The sequence below is a fragment of the Parus major genome, chromosome 17, assembly GCF_001522545.3.
Source record: "Parus major isolate Abel chromosome 17, Parus_major1.1, whole genome shotgun sequence".
NCBI classification, from domain to species: Eukaryota; Metazoa; Chordata; class Aves; order Passeriformes; family Paridae; genus Parus; species Parus major.
In genome coordinates this window covers 982,103-994,643 of record NC_031785.1, presented here as the reverse complement: position 1 = coordinate 994,643, position 12,541 = coordinate 982,103, and the positions used below count along the sequence as shown (strand labels likewise).

General features: G+C 47.9%; 1 protein-coding gene across 2 annotated transcripts in view; it reads right to left on the bottom strand.

The window, feature by feature from the left end:
• Positions 1–12,541, bottom strand: part of NR6A1 (nuclear receptor subfamily 6 group A member 1) — a 63,693-nt gene that overhangs the window by 32,116 nt on the left and 19,036 nt on the right. The gene's annotated exons all lie outside the window — the stretch shown is intronic.

The window sequence follows — 12,541 nt, the reverse complement described above, 5'->3', positions numbered from 1 at the left end:
GGGGCTGGACACACCGGGAACGGGGCTGGACACACCGGGAACAGGGCTGGACACACCGGGAACGGGGCTGGACACACCGGGAGAGGGGCTGGCAGACCCGGAGCTCTGCAGCATCCTCCCCTCCCCGGGTGCCGCTCATGGGCTGGATGGCACTAGGGTTTCATCTTCCTGCAATTAGCTCTCCTGACAGTAGGAGTAGCTATTTAAAATGTCCCTTTACGCCCCCAATCATCTTTAAGTGTTCAATTTAACTTGTTGAAGTTTGTAATCCTATTTTCCTTTTTTACAAGAAAAGGAAAAGCTGACCTGAAATGTCCTTCCAAAATTTACAAAAACGGGAACAAAATTATGGAGGAACTATCTGATATATCATGAAAACCCTCATACTTCCCCTTTGTACCCATGTAACCAGCCAAGAATACATCCATGCAGAAAACAGCATATTCCACTGAAAAAACCACATCACCTGAACTCTCAGCTTCTGTAAGAAACTTCTGCCAACCTCCCAGCTTGGGGACTGAGTGATTTACCATCTACAACCATCTATAAACAACAATATGGAAAATATATTTATTAGAAAGGCAAGGGCAATTGAGGACAACAGCGCAGAATAACTCCCCATACTCAAAAAACCCTTGTGTAAATTCAGCTTCCTTTCTAGAGGGCCTCAAAGCAGCAAGGAAAGGCAATCAGTACAGGAGAATGGCTCAGTGACACACCTGGCTCTGGTTTAGGGGGATAAGGGCCCATAATTTGTCATGAGCTCTGCACCCCCTTTTGCTGTCCAGCCATAACCTGAAGTGCCCAGCTCAAAGCTGCAGAGGGGGCTCCTTCAGAAAAAATGCTTTCATCATTTTAAGTTGCTGCTGTTGCAAATGTGAGGAAAATGTGTCCATGAGCTACACAGGTTGTCCTGGCTGCAAGGTCAAATCTTTGTGAGTACAGCAGGTTGTGTGATTCCAGCACAACACTACCAAGCAGAGCGGGGCTGGGGAGGTTCTTTGTATCCTGTTCAGTCCTTTGGACCAGCCTGGAAATCTGGGGCATTTCTGCACTGCTCCCCCCTCCTACTAATCTTGGTTCCAATTCTGAATGGGGCAAGAGCTGAATCCTGAAAAAAAAATGTTTCCTTCCTGTCCTCCTCCTGCTAAACCTGATCCTCATCCTTTCCTTCTGATGAACTGGATAATTTATACATCACCTGTACCAGCAGCTCCCAGGCCCAGATAACACCCACCCCAGCTAGCACGAGGTTCCAAATTAAGATGTACGTGACTGCAAAAAGAGCCAATTTTATTAGACAAACACTAGGGGAAAAAAATCTTCCATCCTCCTCTCATTTGTGAAGCCACACAGGGCGAAGTATTCCCATGCCTATTCCTGACAGGGAGTGAGGCTGCCTCAGCACAGGGGCTGCTGCTGCTTTGGGTGTAAAACTGAATTGAACATGCAGTATTTAAGACAATTAGGTTTTCAAAGAAACTACACTAAACATTTCTTTCATGTGTAATCAAATTATGTTAAAGCAAACCTCATAATTTAAACCATTCCATTGGTCAGCTCCTATTTGTTTTCCCTGCACCCTCATTTTTGCTCCAGATCTGTCACATTACATTAACACCTTTCCTACTCACTGCCTACAGAAATAACAGCCTTCGACATGCCTGCACAATCCATTTGTCCTGCTCTAATTACTTTTTGACATAGCCTCTTCTGCTGTTATCTTGCCTTTTCTGACCTCTGTCTGTATTAAAGCCATTTAAAACAATCTTTACACTCAGTATCTATTGTGATGTGTCTTACATGATACTGCTGGAGTATCAGGCAGCGACATTTTGTAAATCAAATATTTAAATCTATGGTAATACGATAATGTACTTGAGGAGGAAAGCTACTGCATAGTGGTAACAGCTACAACTGACTGCTCATAACATGAGCCCCCAGGACTGCAGCACATTTTCAGGATGAAATTTCTATAGTCATAAAACTGTTTTACATAGGAAGCTGCTCAAAGATAAACAGGGTCTTCTGTATACGAAGGAATTTCCCTTGATTTCACAGATGGAGAGGAAAGCAGGAGAAACTGAGAAAAGTGGTCATCCCGCACAAGAGAACCCAAACAACCTCCAGACAAATTGAGCAGACAGGAAGAGGATCAGGCAGGGTGCACCGACAATGCAACCCATGACAAATCACACTCTTCTTCAAACCCAGAGAAGAAACCATGAGTCTCTAATCCCAATATCCCTCTGTTTTCATCAAGCCCATTCAAAAACTGTGCCCTCATTTTCTTTTGTGGTGATTCACAGATGAGCCTCTAATTACCAGCTACTTCCCCAGCTGAAGCAGCAGAGGATCTGCTCTGTGCCAAGTGTCTGCTTCGGAGTCAAGAACTTTTCCACATGGTGGAACTAATTTTTTGGATATCAAGTTGATCCCATACATACGTATGTCTCACAATACAGTCTAACTGCATCTTTACATGCTATTTTCCACATGATCCAGCCTTGTGCTCATTTAATTGGTATCTAGTCAATATTTTACTCACATTTCAAGAGATTCCTCAAACCTACATTTGCTCTGGTTCATTTACAGGGTAATTATCCAGCTCACACCAAGCCTGGCCTTCTAGATCCAACCAGTGCAGACACAGGCACAGCTCTGCTGGGAAAGCACAGCTCTATACTTTGTCATCCAGATGACAGCACTATAAAACCAACAGGGGACAAAACCAGAGTCAATTAAAATACATTAAATGCAATGCAACAATTCTATGATTTGTCATAGAGATTTTATTCCTCTGAATTCCTCTGACTGTGTCCTCAGGACATTAAATCCCATGAATGCTGTGGAAAGCTCTTCCCACAACACTTCCCTATGCTCATTTTTATTTTCCCCTTTCTCTTTCCTGTCAGCAGCCCTGACCACAAACCTCGGCCTCATTAAGGCGTCTCAACAGAGAAGGGACCCGTGGCTGCACGACCAGACCAGTCTGCTGGAAAAGCAAGAATGTGATGCCATGCTGGAGTACAGTGAGTGAAAGGCTTCTCAGCCATGGTTTTTCACAGGACATCCAACAGCACGAGCACATCATGCCCACAGGAATTGCTGAAACAGTGAAGATTTGACACCGGACCTGAAACCAAGGCCATAGAGATTCCCAAATTTCATTCCTTGTGAGTGAAGAGGCTCCAAGCTCTGAACATGGCACAGAGCAGCAGCTCTTCCCAGCTGACTCCAGAGCAGCTGCTGGTGGAAGTCGAGGCTTTAATTCCTTGTGCAGGAACCTCATGCTCGGAGGAGCCCCACGTTAGGACTGTGATTAGTTCTTAACAGATGCCTCTAAATTGCCTGCCGGAGGAATCCACCTCTCCCCGTGACTGCCCAGGGACGCGGCCCCCGAATTAGGGGGGTTGATTTCCCCTCATTAAGCCTGTCCTGAGCTGCTCTCTGCGGGAACCGTCCTCACCACAGCTCCCACTGCGGCTCCCAAGAAACACTGGAGCTCCAGGAGCCCCCACTGTCAGAGCTCCAGGAACCCCCACTGCCAGAGCTCCAGGAGCCCCCACTGCCAGAGCAGCTCCAGGAACCCCCAATGCCAGAGCTCCAGGAACCCCCACTGCCAGAGCTCCAGGAACCCCCAATGCCAGAGCTCCAGGAACCCCCANTGCCAGAGCTCCAGGAACCCCCAATGCCAGAGCTCCAGGAACCCCCAATGCCAGAGCTCCAGGAGCCCCCACTGCCAGAGCAGCTCCAGGAGCCCCCACTGCCAGAGCAGCTCCAGGAGCCCCCACTGTCAGAGCTCCAGGAACCCCCAATGCCAGAGCTCCAGGAACCCCCAATGCCGCCCTGCTTTGCCTGCCTTTGGGAATGTGAAAACGGCACATTTGCTAAACCAAACAGATTGTCCTGGTTGCTCTCGGGGCTGAGGAGAGGGTGCAGCCAAGGCCTCACTCACAGCATGTCTGTGTGTGCCGGACAGACAGACAGACAGACAGACAGAGCTGCCCTGCTCTCTGCAGCCTTGCTGGCTGCCAACCACAGCCACAAGCCCTCCCTAGCGCAGCACAGCGGGTTTAGCCAGAGGGATCCTTCTCAACGCAAGAGATGTGAGAGGGTTTGAGAGGAAACATGTAAGATTCAGATTTGAAATTAAAATGATCTGCCCCAACAACAGCGCCTGGATTTCTGCATTAAATTTTTGACATTCCAATGGCATGATACGTTCGTGTTGCTCACCCAGGATAATCCCACGCGTTTTTTTAGAAGTTAAAAATTAAAATCTGAGTTACGGTTTTTATCATACATCTTGAAAACAAGGCAAATAGAAAACTCCCAGTGCTCACCACCAGGCATCTTATCAGCAGAAACTACGGGGCTCTTTGTGCTGTGTTGTGATGACTTTGCAGCACACGTACTCCTGAAAACAGCTCCTGCTACTCACAGGAGACACCCTGGATGCTCAGATCCACAGACCTCACCGTGAGGTGCCACATCGCGTGTCAGAACAGCCCAAATCACACTGAGTGAGTCCCTACACCAAATTTAGCAAACTGCACTTGCACTACGTCTACAGGAGCAAATGTAAGATATTAGATAAGGGCCACACCAGGGCCCTTAGTTAACCAAAAAACCTTAACCTTAGTTTAACCAAAAACACTCTCAGTTTTTGGTTAAATCAGGAATTAGACGTCTGAGTTCTAGAGGTATGAATGTCACTTAATGAAACATAAACACCCACAGGGCAGCAACCCTCTTCTTTAAAGCAAAAGATATCTAACTTTTCCTGTGTGAGTTTTGCCAAAGACTAATTACATTATTGCTTGTTATTTGTAACAAAATATAAACACTTTCCTTATGCCCTGAGATAGCAATCACAGAGGAACCCGTACACCCTCACCTCAATACACACTATTGTGTAGGATATAAAGCACTCTGATCTAGTCTCATCCACCCACTAAATTGCTCCAAAGTTTGCTTGCACATATTCTCTGCAAGTCCAGGGAGAAGCTGCTTTCTGCACTGGCAATACAGCGAGCAGGGTGACAGTCTAACATGGTGTCCTGCTGAGATCCAAGAATAGCAATGCCTTAAAAGGCAGTGATGTTGAGATCACAAGGAAAAGAGAATTAGGGCACAGCTGTGGAGTTCTGTAGGCTAAAACATAGACTCAATATGTCAGAGAAAATTAAATCACAGAGCTACATGTAATTTCTAGTCTCATTTGGAACTTTGCTGTAGCTGTGCAGAATTTGTGCTCTGGTCGTACATGTGAGTCTCTGTGTTTCTGCACACAGAAATAAAGCACAAAATTAATTTTAAAAGAAAAAACAAAGGAGTTGTATGCCTCAGTAACACAAACAGTTAGGAAGGATGTGTACATGCTACTGCAGCTCACACACAGTTCTGTGGGCCGCTCTGGAGGCCAGACAGCAACACCCCAGACCAGCCTGTGACACAGCCTCACCTGCAGCACAAAACAAAGACAAACTGACCTGACAGACCTGAAAAATGCCTGTCTTCCTGAGGCTGTCAGATAAGTGAAAGGGACCCTTCCTCAACACTGAAGGTATGAAAAGTGATAACAAACTTTAGCATAGGCTTTTCCCCTTGAAGAAGTGATGTTACATTTTTCAGAACAGTATGTAGATATAAATTTGCCAGTTATTTCTTTATTCTTGAAGCCCAGCACTAGCTTCTCCTCTGAAAACATTCAATATCCATCAGAAACACAGCCCGTTATCCTCTGCCAATATCTACTATCGCAGTCTGTGTCCAACTAACAAAATTTTGGGATGTCAGGCTCTGTACCTGTTAGTGTATGAGCTGTGCCTTGAGCCAGGAGCTTGGTGCCTTCCCCAGTGTTTTCCCCCCAGCTCCAGACAAGGAAGGCACAGCGGCAGAGACCACAGGAGGGTTGATGGCAAGAACTGTGGATTCCGTGGGAGTCCCTAGATGAAAAGCTGACCTTTAGGCAGGGTAGGAGGTCCCAGCCAAACCTGGACCCATGGAGCAGCTGAGAAGTGCTTCACCTGCAAAAGAGACCAGGCTTTACCTGACCAGCAGACTAAAATTATCTCTTTAAAAGGCTCTGAAAGCCAGGGACAGATAAGAGAGAAGACGGAAGAGATAGAGTAGCTGGCAACAAGGGAGCAAGGCTGATTGGGATGAGGTGTAGATGGCTAGGCTTTCCCAAATCCGTGGTACTTGAGCACTACTATGGTACAGAACAGCAAGAAAACAGAGGTTGGAAGCTGCACGTAATTACAACTGTGTTTAGCTAAGTGTATTTCCTGTGGAGCTCACAGAGCACGGCTGCACTCGAAGCTGGTGTGTTGGTATCAGCCATCCTTTGTCCCTAAAGAGGTAAATTATACCTCTGATTTGTATATAAAGTTCAATAGCTGCTAATGGTTGTGCTTGAGCTGCAGACAGAGCTGTGGACTGACACCTCCAGGAGTCAATTCCTATGCAGGGATAGTACACTAAGAGATTTTAGAAAGCAGGAGAGTTCAGCCGCCAACAGACAGGGAGAAGTGAAAACAAGCCAGGAAGGGATGTGCAGGGACAGCCCAGTGAGTGTCAGGCCGGGGGACCAGGCTCTCAGGGACGGGACCTGTCGACCCCTTGGCCGTGTGTGCGAGTGGCATCCCTGGGCACAGCAGCGGGGCCGGAGCCACACGGTCACTGCGGTCCGTCCGAGCCAGGCTGCTCCATCACCCAGCTCCTGCTGCAGCTCCAGAGCCGTGCACACGGGGCTCTGCTCGGGAGAAGGAGGAACGCACCGTGCTGGACATCACACGGGGAAGGAGACACGGCAGGAGTGCAGATGAGCAGGAGGGATGTGTGAATTCAGCTCTTCAGGAAACCGCCGGCACCGGGAAGGGTTAACGGGGCAGCTCCCGAGCACAGGGCCGCACGCAGGGGCACACGTGCACACCACGATCTAATGAACAGAGAAAATGCCAAACGCTGCGGATGAATTGCTTTTCCCGAGCAGAACTATGTATTACCTACTTTAAGCACAGCCCGGTTCATACATATGCAATGTTCCTCACTAGCACCGCTCGTGGTGCGGGAAACAATCCCGTAAATGAGGATGCAAAAGGAGGTCACTAATTCTCCTGGAATATCTTTGGGAGCAGGCGGAGGGAGCCCCGCACGCGATCCCTGCCCAGCCCGGCCGAGCCGCAGCCCCGCGGCCGCTGCCAGCGCCGCTCGCCCTGACCCAGATTCCCGCAGCATTTCTGCATAGCGACAGAGGTCCGAGCAGGACAAGTGTCACCTCCCAGCCCACGGGATCCTCCGTCCCCTGCTGCTTCGACTGGATGTGCCCGGCCTTTACACGCAGGCACACGCAGACGCGGCATTGCACATCAATGTAAGTAAACACAGGAAGAAAAGGAATTGGAACAACAACAAAAATCCTGCTCTCGTTCACAGAATATTCCTCGGAAGAAGACAGAGGGCTGTGAGAGTGGCTACATGAATATCCATCCCATGGATCCTCCTTGGGAGAAGCCTGGCAGCTCCAGTCTGGCCAAAGCTCTTTTAGAGGGACTTGACTCGTTTCTGGCTGGTCTGAGCTTTCCTGCTGCCCTGAACAGCATTCCTGATTCCTGCCCTTTCAGTTCCACCAAAAGGAATCCTATTTATTGAGCCACACAGAAGATTACAGTTCCTTCATAACCCCCAGCCAAAGCTCTGATGCTATGAGGAAATGGATTTTCCCACCCCAAGCCCCGCACACCTCATGTACTGTCCTATTTCCTACTCCCTCAGTCCCTATGGAATTACAGTGTATTGACTGCAGATATACTGGCAGTTCTGATGTCATCTCCAGGCTTTTTTTTATTTATTTTTTTTTTCCCTAGGTGAAATATCTATATTTCCTCTGTTCTGAAATTTTGTGCTGAAACTATAACAAGCCAAAAATCTCTTCAATGGGAAATTTCACAAACGGAGGATTATGACTTCAGCTCCAGAATAAGCAGCAGGAGCAGATGGAACTCTTCAGAAACAATGATTCCATTTTCATGCAAATTTCCTTAGTAGTTAAAAAAAGACGACGGAATAAAAAACACCAAGATATCAGAATGGTCTCTAAATGGAAGATTTTTGAATGATGCTAAAAGCAAAGGGCTGGTAGCTCTCCAGAGTCCCAAGCATTTTAGCAGCAGCCAGTGTGAAAAAAAACATGACAAACTAAACCCAGACTCTGTCCCCACTCAGAGTCAGGATAAGGGAAAGGGAAAATGGAGTGCATGTGTATTTTAGTTCTTATGATTTTCAACATCCTCGGCTTTGTGCTAATGCACACTTCAGAGCTAATTCTTATGCTCTTTAGGAGCACAGGCTTCATTCATGAAGCAGCATGACAAAAATTCTTTATCCACTTGATGACTACAGAAGGTGACAGGCACCGAGAAGCAGGCAGCCACAGGGACCCTGTCAGAGTGCTAACCTGCAGCGCTCCTCGGAGGAGGACAGCGCTCCCCTGATTGCAGGAACACAGGCATGCATATTTCATAGCCCAAGTGTGGAAAACAAGCCAATTCTTTTGTTATTAATACTGGCAGTATACCCTAAAAAACAAATAATACACAGAGTTAGCAGACCTGTTTCTGGCTCTTCTACTGACTTCTTACTCAGTTTTAGTCTTGTGCCTTAATTTCCCCCTTGTGTTTACTCCCAAGTGAGAGAATTCGAGCTGCTCCCTCACTCTCAGTGTGGTGAGGACAACTGGCTTTGCACAAGAGAGCGTGACCGTGCCACACTGCAGTTCCAGTCACTGTCCTGTGTCCTGTGTCACTGTGCATACAGAACTCATGCTCACAGTAGTAAATGGAACACCTCGCAAGGCCCAGGGAATTCCACTTTTACAGGCTACTCTTTAAAGCCGAGGTTTCAAAGCCAAGAGGAAATGATATGCACAGAGGAGCAGGAATGCAAGAACCCTGTGCTGTTTGTCAGGGCCTCCCCCTGCACGGGACCAGGGGAATGTGCAGCCAGGTCTCTCCTGAGCACAGCTGCAGCCACTGGGGCTGCTCCTTGGGACAGCCCCTCCAAATCCAGGCGTCCCTCCTGCCACAGCTGCTCCCTGATGCTGCTCCTGATGTTTTGCAGTGAGGCTTCCCAAGTGCCTATCAACTCTATCAAACAATTTCTATCTCGCTCAGTTTCACATTGATTTTTTTAAAATTAATTTTATCTTTCCTTTTCATGCAAAAGGGATACAAATTTGGCTTCAAATAAGGCTGTCAAGAGTAAAGGCATCTGAGCCGTGTGTTCAATACCAATACTTCTGTTTAATCCCATTCTACCTACACTTATCCTTTTCATCATGTCACTGGCCAAATCTTTTCACTTTGAATTTGCTCTCAAGCTGAATCTCTTTCCTTCCTCATCAAGTTAGATGGATTTAAGCAATGACAGCTACCAAAAGGACAGAGCACATACAAAATAACTCCAAAAATGGGCTCAACAAGGTTTATTTTCAATCTCTTCCCTTGCTTACTTCTTAGCAGAAGGATGTAAAGAAACAATTTCCTCACTTAATCTAATCCCTCCTTGACCCAAATTAACTTTTCCCAAACTATTTTCTTAAATAATTTCTTCACAGTCTTGTCTGAATGGACTTGACAAAAGGCACATCTCAGTCTCCCAAGGAAAGGAAGAGAACAGCAACAGAGAGGGATAAGAAGATGACTTAGCTGGTCTGACCAGCACAGTGCTGCACATTGTGGTGGTGGAAGAGGGGAGGTTCAGATTAACACTCTGGATTTCTCTTAATTTCTCAATAAAGATGACACAGAAAGGAAAAAAGACACATATCCTTTAAGCCCCGACTTCTTCATTTGCTGGTCTTTGCAGTATGAAGAGAAATGAGACGCATCTGGCCTGGGCCTCGCCTGTCTGGATTGGCACATTGGATCTGACCAAACTCATGGGCAGTCATCCTTCCTCCTTCCCCTGTCTTGTCACAGCCTTTTTCCAGGATGAGAACTGCCAGAAAGACTCAAGAATAATTGGGGGAAGCACAAGGGAGTACCGGCATTGCCTCTTCTTTAGATTCCTCAACGGATCTCCATTGCTTTTTCACTTTGACTTGGGTAAATTCTAAGCAGCAAAATGTAACACAAAGTTGATGACAGCACTGAAAAATGGCTGAAAGGCTGAAAACTGGGTCAACCCCCACCTCCTGCCCCCAGCCCCATCACCACTGACAGGGTCCTGCAGGGCCCAGCTCCGGCTTGGAGGAACAGCCATGGCACAACGGCCTCGGCTGCAGTGCCCTTGCCTGGGGAACTTGTTCTCCATGGCTGCTCCAGCAGTTCACTTCCCAACGGGAAATGATGTTTTCCACAGATTTAGTGAAACACGGTTCTAATTTAGTAATTGAGATGTTCATCCTACTGAGCAGGAACGAGTGTTTTGAGAATGAGAGCAAAATAATTAGGACGAGCCTCAAAATATTCAAGCGACTCAAACATCTGAAGATCACCTCTGATGTGGGGACAGAAGGAGGCACCTGGAGATTGGCATGTGGTTGTGCTTATACAATGTGTCAAAAGCCTGTTCCCTTTTCCAGACCCTAACTTTTCATATTTGAGAGCTTCTATAGTATTTCTGCTAATCTTAAAATGGGTTCCCATAGCTGTTCAGACACCTTGTAAAGCCCATATTACCCTCAAAAATACTCTTATGGATTCATTCTTATTTTCCATAAATAGGATCAAAGATACAAGATGTTTTTTCAGTCAGAAGCTCACCCTTACCCCAGCAAGCACCAGAATACGTATTCTAACAACTGCATGAACTATGTTTCAAGAGGGTAACTACCTGACTCAAGAATGACAGACAATTCTCAAAAGAGGAGGCAGATAGGAAGCTGTCTGGGAACTGGAGAAGTTACAACAATGGTGATTGTGAGCAGAATGGACAGTAGATACGAGTTATCTCCTTCACACTCATGACAGGGAGGTGGGAACCTCTTCATCCACATCAATAGCAGCTGTGTGACAGTGATACGAGCCTGGGTCACTGTTAAAGCAGCTTGTCAAGTTTTGTGTTTTTTTCTTTTTCTTTCCAAATTGCTTCCTTTTGGATGAGCTCCATGTAACTGTCATTTGTTTTCTCATTTCATTTTCATTTTCCATTTATGCATTCATCTAGCCCTTGAAGGGGAATTCTACAGAAATCCACATCAAGAATGCCCACAAGGGCCCTCTGACCCACCCCTCCGTGTCCCTGCTAATGACATCATGGCACAGCTGAAAAACTCAACAAACTTGACCAGAAAGGGCAGGAGCTGCATTGCTGCTGCAGCTCCTTCCCTTCATGTGTCACCTGCAGCTGCCCTGTCCCAGGGGGCTGGGGCTGCCAGACCACCAAAGCATAGGAACCCAGAACCAGCAGTGGTGACTGCAGTTGCTACTGAAAGCACTTTAACAGCAGCAAAACACAGAGAGAGAACAGCCCTTCAGTGCTTCATTGTTAGAGAATGAGAACCTGTGCTACGGTACAGGACTGTAGGTCAGAATGGGCCTCAGGAGTCACCCAGGCCAAACTCTCCTTCAAGGAGAGTGTCCAGGGCTTTGGTATTCCCCTCTCAAAATGTTCTGAGAAGAATAAAAGGTCAGTAACTGAAAAAAAGCAGAGAAAAAAAGACTAAGAAACCTGGAAGAGAATGAGAAGAGAAAATGCAACATGGACATTGACTTCTCCCCACTGCTCAGCCCTGGGTTCTCCCTGAAAACACTTGACAGAAACAAAGTTCATGCAATTCCAGAGACATGCCAGTGTCTTGTTTCCCTGTTCTAGCACAGGGAATGGAAGCAGACAAGTTGTGGGAGCAGCTTTGAGTTTTGTCAGTCTGAAACCACAGAAACTAGCAAGGCAGTGCAGTTCATTCATCATCAGGTGGTCTCATTGAGAACGGGCTTTAAAGCGTTTTATTCTGTCCTGCCATACAAACGGCAACGCCAGTTCTCACTGCGCTAAAGAATGGAAAGGAAACAAACACAAGGGCAGAATCTCCTCGATTTTACATGCGATTCAGGGCAAAGCTGCCAACAGGATTTGGAGGGGTCTGTCCTGCCGCTCCAAGGGACAATCCCGAGGTTTTCCAGGAGCCCACAGCTCCAGGCGCTGGAGCCGCTGAAACCTTTCAGGTGCCTTAAAGTGCGAACACGAAGTGGCCTCACGCTATTGCCCGGCTCTGCCCGTGCTGGCGGCGGGGCCGCGCCGTGACCCAGTTTCCCAGCGGCCCGGAACGCCCGGGGATAACCCGGGAGGGGGCACGGGGGCCGGCGGACAAGGCCCGGCCGCCGCCCGCCGGGGCCGGGTGACAGCCCCGCGGCGGAGCCGGCGGCGGGCCCGGGAGGGCTCGGGCGCTGCGGGACCGCGGGGCAGGTGCGGATCGGGCCCGCTCGGCCCCCAAACGAAAAAACCCCGGCCCCCAAACTAAACAACCGCGGCCCCCGAACAACCGCGGCCCCCGAACAACCCCGGCCCTGCGCCCGCCGGCGGGGCGGGACAG